This window comes from Notamacropus eugenii, chromosome 3 (genome assembly GCF_028372415.1).
Source record: "Notamacropus eugenii isolate mMacEug1 chromosome 3, mMacEug1.pri_v2, whole genome shotgun sequence".
NCBI classification, from domain to species: domain Eukaryota; kingdom Metazoa; phylum Chordata; class Mammalia; order Diprotodontia; family Macropodidae; genus Notamacropus; species Notamacropus eugenii.
The window spans coordinates 149,497,792-149,516,361 of NC_092874.1; positions in this window are offsets into that span (position 1 = coordinate 149,497,792).

Sequence of the window (18,570 nt, forward strand, 5' to 3'; positions counted from 1 at the left end):
TGCCTGACACCATACACAAGAATAAAGTCCAAACAGGTACATGGTCTAGGTATAAAGATTGATACTATAAACAAATTAGTGGAGCAAGGAACAGTGTATTTATCACTAAGAAGGGAAGAATTTTTGACTAAAGAAGAGATAGAAAGCATTATGAAGTGCAAAATGGATAATTTTGATTACATTAAACTGAAAAGTTTTTGCACAACCAAACCCAATGCAACCAAGATTAGGAGGGAAGCAGAAAACTGAGAAAAAAATTTTGCAACTAGTATCTGTGATAAAGGCCTCATTTCTAAAATATATAAAGAACTGAGTCAAATGTACAAGAATACAAGTCATTCCTCAGTTGATAAATAGTCAAAGGATATGAACAGGGAGTTTTCAGAGGAAGAAATTAAAGATATCTATAGTCATATAAAAAAAGTTCCAAATCACTTTTGATTAGAGAGACGCAGATCAAAACAACTCTGAATTATCACATCACACCTATCAGAGTGGCTAACATGATAAAACAGGAAGATGATAAATGTTGAAGAAGATGTGGGAGAGTTGGAACACTAATTCATTATTGGTGGAGTTATGAGCTGATCCAACCATTCTGGAGAGATATTTGGAACTATGTCCAAAAGGCTACAAAAGTGTGCATACCCTTTGACCCAGCAATACTGCTTCTAGAACTGTATCCCAAAGAGATCATAAAAATGGGAAAGGGTCCCACGTATACAAAAATATTTATAGCAGCTCTATTTGTGGTGGCCAAAAACTGGAAATCAAGGGGATGCCCATCAGTTGGGGAATGGCTATATAAATTATGGTATATGAATATAATGGAATATTATTACCCTATAAGAAATGATGAACAGGAAGACTTCAGAAAGGCCTGGAAAGACTTACATGATCTCTTACTGAGTGAAAGGAACTGGATCAGGAGAACTTTGTACACTGCAATAACCACAGCGTGCAAAGATTTTTTCTGGTAGACTTAGAACTTCATTGCAATGCAAGGACTTCAAAAATTCCCAATGGTCTTTTAAGTCAAAAAGTCTTCCATGTCCAGAGAAAGAACTATGGGATTCAATCACAGAATGTAGAAGATCATTTTCTTTTGTATTACATTTTGGTTTGTTATATGATTTCTCCTGTTCATTTTAATTCTTCTTTACAACATGACTATGGTGAAAATGTATTTAATAGGAACGTATGTGTAGAACCTATATAAAATTGTATGCCATCTCAGTGAGAGAGGAGGGAAGTAGGGGGGGAGGGGAAAAATCTAAGTTATATAGTAGTGATTGTAGAACACTGAAAATAAATAAAAGAGAAAAAAATAAAAGACCAAAAAAACAAATGATTAAACAAAATGTAGAGAATGAAAAAATAGAAGAGAAAGTAAAACATCTTATAAGAAAAACAACTAATCTGGAGAACAGATCAATAAAAGAAAACAGAAAAATAATCAGACCACCTGAAAGCTATGATTAAAAAAGAATCTTGATACAATAATACAAGAAATAATTCAAGAAATTGTCCTGAAGCATTAGAACAAGGAGGGGAGGGGATATGGTGGGTAAGGAGAAATAGGAAAAAATCTGTCACAATTAACACTTGAAAGAGATCCTATGAGGAAAACTCATAGGAATATTATAGTTAATTCTGAAACCCTCAACTCAAAGATAAAATGTTAAGAGCAACAAGAATAAAACAATGTAAATATGATGAAACCATAAGTAGAATCACACAAGACCTAGCAATAGAGACACTAAAGGACTACAAGTCTTGGAATACTTTATATCAAAGAGCAAAAGAACTGGGCTTCCACGTGAAAATATCATACTCAGCAAAGTTAAACATAATCCTACATGAAAAAAATGAACATTTGATCAACTGTCAGACTTTCAGGACTTTGATTAAAAAACAAAAGCCTGAACTTAATAGAAGATTTGACATACAAGAGCCAAGAGAAACAATAAGGTACATGCCAAAGATTAAAAGAAACTTAATAAGGACAGACTGTTTACTTTTTATATATGTAAAATGTAAAACCTACATCTAAAATTGTCATTGGGTAGTTCGAAAGAAAGATTTGGGTTGACCTGAGTATGATACAGCTAAAATGAATAATTATTTTATACAAATGAGATGTAAGAGGAAGAATCAACACAGACAAATTAGATGGGGAGGAGGGCTAATAGTTCTGGGAATCTATTATGAATAGTTTAAGAGGGAATAATACATACATATCTAGAAGAGTATAAAAGTCTTCTAAATTCAGAAGAAATAAAACAATAAGAGGAAAGGGAGCAGGGGGAGGATAAGGGAGGGATCTCTAGAGGGGAGAGTGAGGGAATAGGTTAAAGGTGGGTATACAAGGGTGTTTAGATCAATGGGAATGGGAGGATAGGGGAGGGCTCCTTGGAGGGGGGTTAGACTAAGTGATAGGGTAGACGTAAAGTAGAGAGACAGGAAATAAGAAATACATACAAACATAAAAACAAAGATCAGGAGTAGAATTTATTAGGAAAAGTATATATCTATGTATGTATGTATGTGTGTATGTATGTATATGTGTATATATGTTTATGTGTATATATATATATATATCTATATATAAATCTATCTGCACTTAATTGTGACCTTCTGAGGAGGGGGGAAGAAAAGGGAAAAAAGAACAAAGTACACAGCAAAGAACAAAAGAAAACCTGCAAGAAAGCAAAGAAAAGGACAGCTCTCAACACCACATTTAGTATTTATCATATAGACTTTCTTGAAATGAAAATGTATAGCTACATATTTTGAATCCTCTCATGTTCTATTATGCATATGACATGTTTTTTTCTTTTCTTATTTTCTTTTCTTATTTAAGTTTCAATATTTAAGTTTATATGATTTTTTTCTTGCATATGACATGCTTTTTTTCTTATTTTATAAAAATAAAATGTACTGGTTTTAGGATTCATAATTTTCCCTGAGCAGTCTTGAGAATTAGTGAATAAAAGGCCTCCCTTGTAGTCATGATGAGATGGAGTAAAGGTCAGCTACAAAATGGAGTTGGTTTGGTGTGGGAATTGAGAGAACAAATTAGAATCTATCTCGTGAACACTGACTCCATCTTGTGTTATCACATGTATTCTGCTCCATCTTGTTTTTCTGCAAATCATCCATGGGAAACTAGATGGTGTAAGCCATCTATTGCTTTATAAATGTAGGTAGATGCAATTAATCAGTATCTCTTAATTTTGGGAAAAGAAAGACCCCAAAACCTACTCATCCCCCTCCTAACTCAACCAAAATTTACTCATTCCCCCTCCCAACTAGGAAACCCTAATCTTTCCTCCAATTAGAAATCAGATTACTTAATTTTGTATCCTGGTTTGTAGCCTGGTTAATTTTCTTATAATTAATTGGTTTTATTTGACTAATTGTTATCAATACATAAAAATCTGTCTTACTTTGTTTTCAGGGTCTTTGGACTAAGTAGACAGTCAGTATCATGCCTGTTTTGCTAATAAATCATATAGCTCAGATTGTTTCCTCAGTTATTGTTAACCTCCACAGTTTGGAGAACCTGGATTCAAGTCATGTTTATGACACGTACTACTTTTGTGACCATGGGCAAGTCACTTGATAACTCAGGGCTCCAGGTAGTTAACTATCTAAAAAAACAGAGATCTTGTTTAAATGCAGCAAACTCTTAGTAAGCACTTGTTGTGTACCAGGCATCATGTTTGGTACTGGGGTTACAAAGGCAAAAATGAAAACAGTGTCTGCCAACAAGGAGTTTATATTAAAAACAGTAGGGTGATTAGGGGACTTCAGACCAATTGAGTCAGATCAATCTACTTGATGAAACTAGAGGTTAGATGGGGCAGGTGGGCATCTTAACAAAGGCCTTCCATCTTGAGTGGCCTATGCGCATAAAAAAGGTTAGGAAACATAGTTGACAATTGTTAAAGCAATGGACCCACTTATAGGGTCAAAGTGGGAGAACGGAGATTTTAAAATCACAGGAACAAATCCTATTGGTTCTTAAGCTTTGTGGTCAATTGAGAAGAGAGCCTGGGTAAGTGTAAGGACTCAGGTGTTGATAGATCTCTTCAGCTTTTCTTTTGTGCCTCTTGAAGAGTACAAGGGAGATTTCCCACCTGACTCATCAGCAATGGCATGCTGAAACATAAGCTCATGAGAGTGTCTAGCTTTAAAATTCAAATGAGTAAAAAAGAAGTCAAGGAGAGGAGACTCTGGCATCTCAAGCTGGGATTCCATTTCAGAGATGGCAGAACCCAGAGCTGAGACTCTTGCTGGTTTTAAGGAGTGAGAAGTAGTAGTTTCTTTAATTAGGTACATAGCAATACCTTAGGCCAGAATTTGAATTGAGCCCAAAACTAGTGAGTAGAGACCATAGATATTCATCAGAGCCTCATGGTTTGCCCAGGAGCAAACCAAAGGGAGCACAGCAAAATGATGTACCCAGAAGAGATTCTGCACCTCCCAAGGAATACTTCGAAAGCAATGCAACAAGACATTTGCCAGGCCTGGAGGCAATTCAAAGGGTAAGTTGCCTTGGGCCCCCTTGTTCTCTGTGGATGTGCCTTTCTACTTGTGAGTTCTTTATATCCATTGTTCTCACTGAGACTTGGTATATACGTGTAGGAAAGCATACCCCAGATTTCCGGGGAAAGTGTTTCATTGCCACTCTTGTTAGTGAGTTATTCCAGTGAATGCTTTTGTTTTGAGCTAATTGTGTCCTTTGATTAACTAGAGACAAGAAGTACCTGTGCAAGCTCATAAGCTACAGTTTTAAGAATGCTAATACTCACAGAGCTCTTTAAAGAGGAGGTAGCCATCTCCCAGGAGACCTACTCAACCCATGAGGAAGAGGGTATATCTCAGAGGGAGTACTACACATTCTTTTTATGGTAAACAAAATGTATAAAGATAGAGGCAAAATATATGGAAAGCAAATATCTTTTTTTAAAAAACTCATGGTGGTGTAAGATGCAGCACTCACAACTGGAAGAATCAAAAAAGTGTTTGTGCAGAAGAAGGAATTTCAGGGAAGCCATAAAGAGAGCTTGGAATTCCAAGAGAAATAAATAAGTAGGGAGGACATTCTAGAACATTTCAGGCATGGATGGGGGAGCATGAACAAAGACTCAGACTTGGGAGATGAAGGTGTTTTCACATATAGGAAATTTTGCCACATATAGGAAATTACGTCCAGTAAAAACAAAACTAAACAAAACAATTTTACCCAGCACTTTCTCCTTTCCCTCTTGACTATGAGATTGAAGTTTGGGTCTGTTGTTTTTTTTTTTTTTAGATAGCCATTCTTTACAGGAAACATGTTTTTGAGTACATTTATCCCTTACTACAGAGCAAGAAAAACCTATACTTTGACCAAATGAAGACAATCATTAAAATTATTCAAAATCATTAAGACTATTATCTCTGACATGAGCTGCAAGTAATAAATACCACACATAAATACTTCACAGACGCCTGAGTAAATTTTTCAGAACAGGACGGTCTCACAGACATAATCAAAGGGTTCTTTGTTTCATTTTTTTCCAACTTATCACAATTCAGAGGTAACTTGACATCCCCCATGATAATAATGGTCCTCTTTCAAAGCATGTCGATGCTTGTCTCTCTGCAAATTGGTTTCTATGTATTGGGCAGCAATATTCAAAATTTCATTTCTTCTGAGCCAATTTTTTTTTTTTTGCCACCAGTATAATGAAAAAATTGTTCCATATAGTAAAATAAGAAGACAGGTGGTTTATTTTTATTCCAGTTTAAGTTGGTAACTGTGGGAAAAGATGAATTTTATTCAATACAATGCAATGTGTTCAAGTGGTAAGGTCTTCTTGTGATATCTAAAAATGAAAATGAAACTAGCATATGAGATTTTTAAAGTATTCTTTAAAAAAATATTCTGTACCTGGTATCTGAGATCATTCTGGAAATTGTGAGCACTCTATGGAAGGCAAGAAGTGAGGTGGAGAACTGACAGGGATTGTCAAAGAAGTGGTGCTTTTTTTTTAAAGCAAGAAAATATTCCTCTATATGTACATATATCGGTACGTATGTGTGTATCTGTATGCCCCTATACAGACATATGTGTGTATAAATATACATTTAGATGCAACATAATTTGCATGTAAGAGATAGATTTATGCCCAAATTCATAGCAATTCTGCATGAAGGGTAGTTGTGAAATGATTTGTGTTTATGCCTCCAGTTAAAGAGCAAACTCTAACAATGGTCTACAGGTGGGATCTCAGTCTGAGGCAAGATCCCTCTCTCCTTCCTGGCTCCCACTGAGCCCACCTTCTGCAAACAAAGGGATAGCTAGCAATATAAGGATAGGGTTGACCAGGGGTTTTTGAGAAATAATATTAAATCTGTCAAATGTATTCTTTAACAGAACAAACCTAAGAAAAACATAGATGGAAAGAAGGCTAGGGCAGGGTAAGACAAGCCTGGTGTTGCTGATTTCTCTCCAATAGCTGTTCTGCTCCTGGGATAAAAGCCCACAATAAAATACAGACTGTCACACACACTTTCTTGCTTGTCCATTCAGATGTACACTCTCATGGTCTTGCCGAAGGGAGTTGTAGGTGTGGTAGGTATCAGCTGCTGCCTCTAAGGACTCCTGAGGCTGGGAAACCTCTCACCTCCTCCCCTCCTTTCTCCCCTTTCTTTTCCCTCCTTTGAGGGCTGATTTCACTTAGTATTCCCTCTTTGTCAAACTGGGTATAACTGCTAATCCTGGAGCCCCTGCTTACCAGCCCATCCTTACCAGGGATGGTGTTGGCGGGAGTGACTGTGTGTGTCGGGGTAGGGCGGTGGGGGGCGGCAGGGAGTGTATACATGTGTGCATCCCCCGCTAATAAGGAGAGTCCTATACCAGTGGGTTTTGGGAGAACAGTTAACATTCCTCCCATGGGCTGAAACTCTTTGCAGTCCCTTGTGAAGATCAGCTGGAAGTAGATCTAAAACCTGGAAATACACAATATAAACACAAGCACTTTAAAATAACAAAGATGAATTTCCTGGTGTCAAAAGCACTGTTGAAACTGAAATAAAACAAATGCACATGGACAATTGTACAGTGGACACAGCACTAGACCGAACGTCATCTCCAAGGACACTACAGTGACAACATGCCTGACTACCTACAGGATACATAACACACGCATGTTTTGGAAGTACGTGCATATCCGTGGTACACAGGAATCATCAAAAGCAACAAGCCTGGCTAACTAACAAAGGAATCTAACTAGCTACAACAATAGCACTAGAAATAGATCTATATATACAAAACAACAAGAAAGAAGCAGTATAAATGCCAAACAATGAGCAAACAGGCATTGTCATAACATGAACATAGTCCCATAAACATAACAGTAAAATAATAAACAAGCATACTGAAACCTACAGTAATTTACATGTATAGTAGTAAACATATGCAATTACATTCAAGGCAGTTCTCACATGAGCAATGTCTAGCATTATTGCCTAGCTGTTCAGTCACGTTTGACTCCACCTCATTTGGCATTTTCTTGGCAAAGATACTGAAGTAGTTTGCCATTTCCTTCTCCAGCTCATTTTACAGATGAGGAAACTGAGGCAAACAGTGTTAAGTGACTTGTCCAGGATCACACAGTTAAGTGTCTGAAACCAGATTTCAACTCAGATCCTCCTAACTCTAGCCTGGCATTCTATCCCCTGCACCACCTAGCTGCCCCAGAGAAATGTTTAACTATTTCTTCAGGTTTACCTATAACATCATAACTTAACCTAGTGACTGGTCTAATAGGCCTAGTTCTCCTATCACTGACTGATCTCTCTGCTCCTATACCAGAGCTAGTACTTGGTATGGGCTAATCATCAGGATCAATGTAGACTTGTATATCTACACCTTCACTATCAGCATATTCAAGCTCTTTTGGTTGAATTTGTCCCCTAGGAATTCCATTAGGTCCCCCTGTATTATCTCGGGCTATTTTGTAAAAAGGCAAGCTTCCACATCTCTCATTTACTTTCTACTGGTGAGCTTTCCATCAGCGCACTAGCTTGTGAGTTCCTTGAATTCCAGTTTCTCAATAGAACTATATTTCCTTGATGAAGGTCTTGACACCGTACTCTGGCATCATAGGGATTTGTTGTTTCTGTCACAGATCTTCTGCCAGCTGTAGGGCCCTTTCTTGACCCATATGTACAAAGTCATCATACAAGGCCTTTATGTCTCTTAAGCAGGAAGCTTTGGGTAGCACCAGCTGCTTCCTGTTTCCCAGTGTGTGATTAGTCCTGGTTTGATTCAGCATTCCACCACATGGCTCCAACTCCTGCCATTGTCTCAGAAGTAAAGGTGGAACTTCAGATGAGTGGGATCATTACTCTGCTTTTTGGTTTGTATTACTTCTCTTAGTCCTTCATCAGCCATCTGTTCTCACCTCCAGTCATGCAGCAAGGAAGATTAATTCAATGTCACAAGATTTGTGTATGCATTTGGCATGCTGTCTGGTGGAAGTCCCAAGTTCTCAACTTATACATCCATCCAGTTGTAGTACAGTACCTCAAGTATCACAGATTGCTCTCACACCTTCTCCTTGTACCCATCTCTCTGGAGAGCAGAGTAGTGGCCTCCAGTCCCAACCTCCTGCTTCCTCTCCTGGTAGAAATGAAAGTCTCCCTTGGAGAAAGATTGAGGGGAGAAGAGGTTAGAGATGTCTTCTACTTCTCTTTGAGCCACACAGCACCACATGTGGGCCTCTCTAAACATGTGGGATCTACATCTATCTATCTATCTATCTATCTATCTATCTATCTATCTATCTATCTATCTATCTATCAATCTATCTTTCTATCCACCCATCCATCTTTCTATCTATCCTTTTCTAACTACACATATATGCACACATACACACACAACTTCATTACTTTAAGTGATCTATGACCCCATTAATGTAGGTATACCTTCTCCTGGTGAGGATCAATGCAGATTGTAACCCATCCATATCTTCTCATCCTGTGACTTTCTTATCCATGTTTGCACATATAAACCCCTCCCCAGAAGTCATCTCACACGTTGGGGTCCTTCCTTAACTTTCTTTACAAGGATACCAATGTAGGCTGCCCATTTCTTTTCCCTGAACTGAAAGAAACCCACCTTCATTTTTTAGTCAAGGAGTAAAGGAATTAAAAAGCAGTTTCTACACCAAAGCTCTAACATCCTGGAGTACTGGTAGGTGAAATGTGATGAGGTGATGGGAAACTGACCAGGAAGAAACATCTCCTTTTTAGAATTTAGATCCTGAACTGATCTTAGAAAGCTGATCAATCTAAGAGGAATATGCTGGAGTCCCCTCAAAGCGACTCTTGAACCACTGTAAAATTTTCATGGTGAACATTTATACCTCAACAATAGTCAAACGCTACAACTCACTCTCGATTGATTGCTTTGTTGACTGTCTAGACTTAAGAAAGTGATGCAGAAAATATTAATAATGCAGATTAAATTTAAAAATTAAAAAAATTAAATTTAAATTAAAAAGACTTAAGAAAGTGATGCAGAAAATATCAATACTGTAGATTAAATTTAAAAGTGCTACCATGTCTTCTTTTAGAAAGCCTATTGTTAAACATTTACCCTGGATCCAACCCTATCATTTTACGGATGAGCAAACCAAGGCCCACAAAGCTTGAGAGACTTGCCCAAATAAAAAAGACCAGAACCCAAATCTCCTGACTCCTAGTCCAATGCTCTTTCAACCATATCATGGTTTGTTTGATTCTAACTACCACTTCAAAAAAACAAAAAAAGAAGAAAGAAAGAAAAAATATTTTTCTTTGTTAAAGTCTCTGGCATGAGAAAGGAGCCAGTTCTTGATTTTAATCTATTTTAAGGTTGCAACTTTCTCTGTACTGACTACCAGTTTATTTGCAATGAAGAAGGAACTCTGGGAAAGGGAAGAAAAGAAATTATCCTTAGGGGAAACACCTGCTTGGTGGATTAAAAGGACCAAGTGTTTGTTTTCCTTGTCCATTTTTCAACCAAGAAACAGAGAAGTCACCTCTCCCTAAGGTGATCTTCTGAGAATTAGTCTTGGTCGTCTCCCAGACAGCTCTGAGCATTGGCCTGAGATCAGAATTCAATGCACAACTTGAAAAAGTAATTTTTTTTAATGCTTCCTCTCCACATCCTCCCCCTTTTCCATCTCCCTCACCCAACACACAAATACACATCTTCCTGGAAGCCTGATGTGACATTCCAATGAAAGCTGTTTTTTCTATTCACTTTCTATCTCAAGAACTCAGTCTGGAGGGAGAAAGGTCTGCCATTCTCCTTTGCCATAGCCACCCAGTGAAGGAAAAGATTTTGACAACAGGGAGCTAGCTCAAAACAGCCAGTATGTGGGAGCCATATGCGATTTAAGGTCATTCAAACCTGCTTCATAGCACAGAGATCACCATATAATAGTTAACTTGGGAACAAGTCCAGAGTCTGGGATTATAGGCTTGGAAGTTAAACCCTAACTGTCTTTTTCAGCTGCAGTTGTTTCTGGGATTTTGCACAAGAAGACTTCCTGTGTTGGTAAATTCAAAGGCCTCACTTGCCCTCTTACCTCATACCAAAACAGAAGTGGAAAATGGACCAAGTCAACATCAGCTACCTGGATCAGGGAGTAGAATGAAGTTCCAGGCACATTTTAAAATAATTTTATTAAATATAAATTGAAAACATTAATAAATATAATTAATCATTTTGAAAACAATATATTGTCATCACCGCTCAAGAACTCTTCTCCCCACACTTCCCTCTTGACAAATGTTGACACCATCTCTGTAATTTTAGGAAAGATTAATCTTAAATCCTTAGGCCTCAGTTTTCTCATCTGTAAAATGAAAGTATTGGACTAAATGGCCTCCAAGGTCTCCTCTACTTCTTGTTCAATGAACCTACAAGCACAGGTTTGTTTTTTGATGGTACCTGTGATTCCATTGATGTGGGAATCCCAGTAAGGAGTTGCCTCTACCAACGCTGATCTTCATCTTCTCTGGTTTCCTGTGACATAGAAAAGTCAAGGGACTTGACCAGGGTCACACAGCTGGTAAAAGTCTTTCTCAGATTTTGAATCCAAGTCTTCTTCACTCTAACTGCCAGAACTCTGTCTACTAGACTGTAACCTCCTTTTGGAATGGAGCCTTTTTGAGAGCAAGGGCTTTTACTTTTCTATTTCTATCCCTTGTGTTTAGTACAGTGCTCAGCACATAATAAACACATTCATTCTACTCATTTCTTTTTCCTTCTCTGGATTTGTTTCTTATGAAAAATAAATCAGAAGGGACGATTGTAGTCAATGCACAAGTTCCAATCAGTGAATACTCGGAATTTGGAGACAAAGTCAAAGACATCACTGAAATTGAAATTAGGAAGAATCACCAAGGATGGATTGGGATAGGCCAGATGCAGAAATCTCCAAACTTCACTCAGGATCCTAATCCAGAGATGTGTAGCAGGGCAGAGGAGTGAATAAGGGGCTAGCTTGGAGACTGAAAGTCCTATCTGTGACATATATTGGCTGTGTGATCATGAGCAAATCTTTAACTATGCCCCAGGCAACTCTAAAACAATGAATTTAGATTTGTTGATATGCAATGGTGTAAGGAACTTACATGCTGGGAGGTTTCCTTAGGCTAAAGAAAGCTAAGGTCCTTCCCTTTTTTCTTCCCCTGCCCCCCAGAGATGGCTACCATTAGACACAAATAGGTGTATGTGTATATATTTATATATGTGTGTGTGTGTGTGTGTGTATGTAATGTAAAATTATTCTATACATCTGTTTATCAATTCTTTCTCTGGATGCAGGTAGCATCTTTCTTCATATGTCCTTTCTAGTTAATTTGGATATTTATAATAATCAAAATAACGTATTTGCTCAAAGTCATTCTTAAAAAACATTGCTGTTACTGTATACAATGTTCCCTTGGTTCTGCTGATTTTGCTTTTCATTATTTCATGCAAGTCTTTCCATGTTTTTCTAAGGTTATTGAGTTTATCATTTCTTATAGCACAGTAGTATTCCATTAAAGTCATATACCAAAACTTGTTCAGGCAATTCCCCAATAGAAAGAAAAAACCCAGGGATGGGGGATGGAGGAAGGAAATATACAAGATAACTTTGTTGTGTATGTAAAAGGAATAGTAGGTTGTACACAGTGAATTTCGATTTCATGTGCAATCACCTTTTTTATTGTATTATGAAAATTTTTATTTTAGCCTATAAATTAGAAAAATAAATAAATTTAAACTTAAAAAAAAGAAAGCTAAAGTCCCAACCAAAACAAAACAAAATGGGAATATCATGTTAAGTTTCCACTGATTCCTGAATCTTAGCAAGGGGCTTAAGGTACCTCCATGAGGCAGCTAGGTGGTGCATGGGATAGAACACAGGGCCTACAGTCAGGAAGATCTGACTTCAAATTTGACCTTGGAGACTTACTGTCTTGATCTCTTAAGTCACTTAAATTCTGTCTACCTTAATTTCCTCAACTATGAAATGGATGATTATAGTACTCTCCTCCTTCCCAGGGTTGTTGTGAAGATCAAATGAGTTAGTATTATCAAAGCACTTCACACAGCATGTAGTAAGTGCTTAATAAATGCTTATTTCCATCCATAAAAAAAAAAGATGTCATTAAGATTTTTTTCACTCAGCTCTGATATTCAAAGATTCTAGCCAGCTTAGTTAAAGCAACAAGGCACTCTGAGAGAGAGATAGGAGGCTGCAGATGACCAAAGGGAGTCAAACTGTTACTTTTACCTCAACTGTCACCTCTCCTCAAATCCTGATGGAAAGAGCCTTGAGGCCAAGAGCCCTGGGAATAGCCATGTTCCATGCCTCCAACATATGACCATCTCTATATCCAGCTCAGACCTCAAAGCCATTAGTTAAGCAACCCCTGTGGAGAAGGGGCCCATTATCCACCCCACAGCCCTTCAATGCCCAGAAGAGAAAGTTTTCATCTCTAGAATCTTTGGTACCATTGAATGGTTCAGCATTAGAAAAAGGTATGGTTCTATCGGTGAAATGACAGTAAAGAATAGACATTACCATCTGCTTTTAGGGTACACTGTACCCTTGGGCCCTTTCCATCTGACTTGCTGCTAAAAACCTCTCAAATGTGTTTTGTCCTCCATTAGAATGTAAACACCTTAAGAGCAAGGGCTGTCTCTAATTTTTAATATGAATAACCAACACTTGGGCAGCTAGGTGATGCAGTGGATTGAACTCAGAGCCTGGAGTCAGGAAGACCTGAGTTCAAACCCAACCACAGATTCTTATTAGGTGTGTGTCTCTTAACCCAATTTGCCTCAATTTCCTTATCTGTAAAATAAGCTGGAGAAGAAAATGGCAAAACCACTCTAGTATCTTTGCCAAGAAAAACCCAAAGAGTTGGAGACAATTGAAACTCCTGAGCAACATAACCAGCAGTTAGCCCAGTGCTTTACATACAATAAGTTCTTAATAAATGTGTTTTCATTCATCCATTCCTATGATCTATAGCTATACCATATCTAAAGTCCCTACCAGTCATAGAATAACAAAACAGCATGAAGACAAAAATGTTGAAAGACTAAATTCAGATCAATAGAGTGACCAAAACTGATTAGAGAAGAATGAGGATAAACTACTCTAACAATCTCCTGAATCCAGGTGGTAAGTTCAAAAAGCAAAATAAACATACACTTTTGGGTGTGGATAATGTGAGAATTTGTTTTACTTGACTTTGCTTATTTGCCAGAGAGTTTTGATTTTTCTTGAGGAATTTTGTTTTAAATTGAGGAATGCGGTAGAAGGGAAAGAAAATAAATACTTGTTAATTGGATGAATGAAAAGGAGAGAAAGGATCTAGGATAATGGAAAATCTGTAAATGATAGAGAGTAGGGGTTCTAGAAGGAAGGGGAGTCAGAGAGGGAAAGGAACCAGGGATGGATGGATGGAGTGAGCATATGGGAAGCAGTAGCAGTGGAAGGATGTTTCTGCCTTGGGAGACAATGATTTTGTATTATACCAAGTAGGGGAACTAGAAATCCAAATTATCTAGCTCTAAATCTGGGAAAGTACTGGTTAATTGGAAATTCTACAGTCTGGGGTTCTCTAATGATGAAAAGTACCAGTGGTGTAAGTGTTTACTTTCCAAACAATTGGAGCTAGAGGTAGTAGAGAGTTTGGACTTGGGATCTGATTTAATAAATATTTGGAGGTCAAGGTTCCCCAAGGACCAGAATGACCTCACACATGAATAAACAAATGAAAAAAACATGTTATGTGTTTACTCTGTGCCAGTTATTGGGCTAAATTCTGGGAATACAAATTCAAAAGTCAGATGGTCCCTTTCCTCAAGAGATTTACATTATAATAGGGGAAGGCAACACAAATAGGGGAGTGACCAGGGAAGAAACTATCTAAGGATTCATAGAGATAAAGAGTTGATAGGTTAAGTCAGCCAAATGGCATACACTTTGGAAGATTAGTGGTAATATTTATTTGAAAACTATGCTCAGAGCAAGGATCAAAAGGTAGCACCAACCCTGCTTCCATCCCACAAAGACAGGGTATAAATCTAAATAGGAAAAGAAAGGATTGCATAAGAAACTATGAACTTCTGTTACACGCAATTCTTTTTTTTTTTTTAAGTCTGCATAAATGGGGTGTAGAAATCTATCTTGCCCTACAAGAAAATAGAGGGGAAGGGGGTAAGAGAAAGGGGTGGGGTTTGATAGAAGGGAGAGCAGATTGGAGGAAGGGGTAATCAGAATGCAAGGTCTTGGGGTAGGGAGGGATGGGAAGAAATTTTGGAGCTCAAAATCTTGTGGAAGTGAATGTTGAAAACTAAAAATATATTAATTAATGGAAAAAAAGTAAAATGAAAAAGAAATGTCTACATACATGGCATCGCCTTTGAGTTACTTCCTCAACTCAGCACTCAGCAGATTCCAGGTTGAATCCCCATGTAATGTAAGTCTACTCCCATGAATTTCAGAGGTGTTGTGTGGGTCCATACTTTTAATACTTTAACTTAGAAGACTCCATTGAAGAGTCTACTTTTAATAGTAGCTTCTAGTCCACTACCTCTCCATATTTTTCTACTTCCTCATCAGAATCCTAAAGAAAAACTTCAGCCTTGAGGCTGCTGTTCTGACTGATGACTCCTTAGCCCAGATCATCCTATCATGAAGGGTCCTCATGTTTCTGAACTAGCTTTACTTCCTTCTGGACTTCACCTTCTCTCAAGTTAATTTGCTCCATTGTTGGGTACCTCTCCTCCTACTCTAGCACCCTTTCTTCCAGCTCCCCTTTGTATTCTTGTCTTCTGCCATTAAAATATAAGATCTCTGAGCATAGAAACTGTCTTGCTTACTTGTATGTGTGTCCTTGGAATTTAGCACAGTCTGGCATATTGTAAATACTGAATAAATGTTTTATCTATCTGATTTACCATCTGTCTCTCAAATCTGTCAATCAATAGGTACAATTAACTCAAAGCAAAGGTATTTACTAAGGTGGCAATATAAGAACAATACAAAACATTCTCCCCTATAAACCTAGGGAACATTCTCCTACAAATATATATGGCATACATGGGAGAAACAGGCACAAACAGTTCACTAGTACTTAGGCACACTCAGGGAAGCTATGGAGTCAAGGCAACTCAGTTCCCCGGTACCACAGGATCCCAAAGCTCCTTCTCTTCTCCTGGTATCTTAAGGCTGCTCCTCCCTTGGGGCAGTATATCTGCTGGAAGGTCACCCACTGCTCTTCATTTATCATACTTCAGCTCTCCATTATCAGAATTCATTCTGCTTTAGATCCATATTTATCTCTGCTTCCAGAAATCATGTTTATTGAAGTTACTTTCTGCTAGCAATGTTGTTCTTCTTAGTAATGGTGTCTCTGTAGAGAGTGTGGGTGTCTGCTCCCTGCTAAATGCATCTTAACTAAACCTTAACTCTCTCAAACTATTTGCATCTCTGAACTGCTGATTGCTAGATATGGCATCTCCTACCTTCATGAAGGCATGGTCAATAGAAGAAAGTGGAGAAAATCTCCTACCCTCCCCTACTGTCATCTGCTAGAGGTTTTGAGGGGTCATATCCTCAAAGCAACTTCATCTCTCAAACAGTTGGACTGTCTCCTGGGCTTGGCAGGCTTAAAGACCTCCAAGAACATGAACAATCTTTTCCGGGCCAAAAGTTGCCCTTCCCAATTCAATCAGACATTTTCACGCTTCATATAAGATAATGGCGTATAGATAGATGGATAAATAGTACATTTATTAAGCACTTTTGTACCAGGCACTATGTTGAACTAAGTCTTAGACATGTCTTTGCCCAGAAGCAGCTAAATGGTACAGCATTCAGCCTGTAGTCAGAAAGGCCTGAGTTCAAATCCCACTTCAGGTACTTCTCAGCTGTGCCACCCTGGACAAGTCATTTAACTTCTGGTAAAAGGGGGACACCCCTAGTTGTTATGAGGATAAAATGAGATAATATTTATAAAGCACTTTGCAAACCTTAGGAAGAGCTATAAAAATCCTAGCTATTCTTATTCCTTTATTACCATATCAATATCTGGTTATTGCTACTATCACCATATTTCTGTAATTACATCAGCTGCAGGGTGGGGAGGGATAAAGAACCAAATGCTTACCCTCCATTAGGTACATAAATACATATATAGGGTGCCCCAAAAGTCTTAACATAGTTTTAAGCCATAACTTTTAGCTTTAAACTACATTAAGACTTTTTGGGATGCCATATAAATATATTCCTATACACACACACACACATCACATATACACATCACACACATGTACATGTATATATTCATACATATGTACAAAATAGATGTGTGTATACTCATATACATAAATATATAATTTACAAGTACAGTAATAAAGTTACTCAATGTGTGTGTCATCTTCTGCACTTTGACTCTTTTTTCATGATTTTCTTGCATCACTCTCACTTCTCCCAATTTTTCCTCTTCCTCTTTTATTTGATTTTCAAAATCCAGTATCAAGAAGAACAATATTTCTAGCAAGGAGTAACTTTGTTTTCTTCTGTACATTTTCAAAAATATATTTTATTTATTATCTTTTAGCCATATCTACCGCTAATCCACTAACCTTCAGTATGCTCCTAGCCCCAAAGAAAGCCAGAGAAAGCACAAATTAAACATAAGCAAAAAATATGCTAGAATTTTTCCAGGACTCCAAGTTTCCTTTTAAAAAAAATAAGAAAAATGTTTGCATGGGAAACAGTGCAAAAGCACAGTTTCCAGGAAATGAATGTTATGTGTGAGAAACAGCAAATGAGCCAGATTGAACAGAACATAGAATGCATGAGGGGAAGTAAAAAGAAAATCAGTCTGGAAAGGCAGGTTGAAATTTCTATTTATATAGAGCCACAGAAACTTCTTGAGAAGGGGAGTGACCTATGCTTTAGGAATATCATGTTGGCCTCTATATAGAGGAATGATTGGAGAAGGAAAAGACATCCAATAAGTTAATGAGAAGACTGCATTAGAAAGCAGAACTGGCCAAATGGAAAAGGAGGTCCAAAAGCTCACTGAAGAAAATAATTTCTTGAAAATTAGAATGGAGCAAATGAAAGCTAATAACTTTATGAGAAATCAAGCAACAATAAAACAAAGCCAAAAGAATGAAAAAATAGAAGACAAAGAAAGTAAAATATCTCATTAGAAAAACAACTTACCTGGAAAATAGATCTGGGAGAGAGAATTTAAAAATTATTGGACTACCCAAAAACCCTTATCCAAAAAAAAGCCCAGATACCATCTGTCAAGATGATGATTAAAGAAAACTGCCCTGAGATTCTAAAATCAGAGGGTAAAATTGAAATTGAAAGAATCCAGCAATCACTGTCTGAAAGAGATCCCAAAATGAAAGCTCCCAGGAATATTGTAACCAAATATCAGAGTTCCCAGGTCAAGGAGAAAATATTGCAAGCACTCAGAAACAGTTAGTATTATGAATCTGTAAATCAGGATAGTACAAAATTTAGCAGCTTCTACATTAAAGGAGGGGAGAACTTGGAATATGATATTCTAGAGGGCAAGGGAGCTGAGTATAACCCTTCAGGAAGGAAAAGATATTCAGTGAGATAGAAGACTTTCAAGTATTCTTGATGAAAAGACCAGAACTGAATAGAAATTTTGACTTTTAGATATGAAATTCAAACAAAGCATAAAAAGGTAAACAGAAAAGGGAAATCATAAGCGACTTAATAAGGTTAAACTGTTTACATTCTTACATGGGAAGATGATATTTCCTTTCTCAATATCTGAGTAGTTAGAAGGAGTATATGTATAAAATAAAATTAAGAGGTGAGAGAGGAATATACTGGGAGAAAGAAAAAGGGAGAAGTACAATGCAGCAAAATATCTCACATGAAAGAGGCAAGAAAAAGTCTTCACAGTGGAGAAAAGAGCAGGGAGGTGAGGGGGAGTCAATGAATCTTATTCTCATCAAAATTG